The sequence below is a fragment of the Carlito syrichta genome, unplaced genomic scaffold (genome assembly GCF_000164805.1).
Source record: "Carlito syrichta isolate Samal-C Ts95f unplaced genomic scaffold, Tarsius_syrichta-2.0.1 Scaffold144165, whole genome shotgun sequence".
Classification (NCBI taxonomy): Eukaryota; Metazoa; Chordata; class Mammalia; order Primates; family Tarsiidae; genus Carlito; species Carlito syrichta.
In genome coordinates this window covers 28,455-29,756 of record NW_007088261.1, presented here as the reverse complement: position 1 = coordinate 29,756, position 1,302 = coordinate 28,455, and positions in this window count along the sequence as shown.

Here is a 1,302-nt window from a genome sequence, read left to right as displayed (position 1 = left end):
AAAAAAAAAAAAAAAAAAGAGAATAAAAGAGTGCAGCTACAGATGGGGCTGTGGGGCAGACAGGTGGCAAAAGGCACTTTCATGTGTTGCTTGTGGCCCTCCCCCAAGGTGGAGTTGGCCCCAGGGACCCTGAGATTCTGAGGCCCTGACATGGAAAAGCCACAGCATCCCCAGCCACTCTGGGGTGCCCTTGAGTATGTGGGTATCACCCCGAGGTATTTTTATTTATTTAACAACTAGGTACTGAGCACGTGTTCTGTGCCAGGCACTGTACTATATTACAGGTGCTCCAGTTGCAGAAATGCAGAAGCCATTAAAAATCCCAGCCCTGGCCGGGCTCGGTGGCTCAGCCTGTAATCCCACACTTTGGGAGGCCGAGGTGAGTGGATTGCCTGAGCCCGCGGGTTCAAGACCCGCCTGGGCAACTTGGCGAGACCTCATCTCTACAATAAATAAATAAATAAAAATTAGCCAGGTGTGGTAGTATGTGCCTGTAGTTCCAGCTACTTGGAAGGCTGAGGCAGAAGGATCGCCGGAGCCCAGCAGGTCGAGGCTGCGGTGGCCGGGAATGGCCACTGCACTCCAGCCTGGGTGACAGAGTGAGACTCCAACTCAAAAAAAAAAAAAAAAAATCCACACACAAAAATCCCAGCCCTAACATATGGGGGAACCCTGGGCAACAATATGCACAGGGCCTGCATAACACGTGTCAAGGTCAAGACCGTAAACTGTTAAATAAAAGATTGTCTTCCTACTTGGGCAAGCGTACCTTCACAGCGATCTGGAGAGCCAGGTGTAACTCTGGATCCTCCGGCCCTAGAGCACTGGGCCAGCGTGTGGCTCCATGGGGCACGTCAGTCCCAGCCTGGGAGGAGTGGCCAGGGCTCTGCTCCACACGCCCCATCCCACGCTCCATCCTGCACCAGGAGGCTCCTTGTGCTCGCATGAGTGTGGGCATTGCAGCTCACCTGTCTAGCCTTCCCTCCACCACTCTTGGGTTGTGTTGGCTGCCCACCCTCAGGACAGGCCTGGGGCCCTTTGGGCAAGGAGTGGTCTAGAGGGTAAAGAGTCGGGACACAGGGTCCAGTAGGTGTGTTTTCTTAGCTCCGTGAGGAGGGGCATCAGGGCAGAGCAGGGCCCTCTACATGGCAGGGCAGAAGCGCTTCCCACCCAGTCTAAGGGGGTCCTCGATGAGACACCATGAAGAAGGCAAATCAGTAAGACCCGTGGTGTAGTAAGAGGCAAAGCAGAAGCCGGGCTCGGTGGCTCAGCCTGTAATCCCACGCCTTTGGGAGGCTGAGG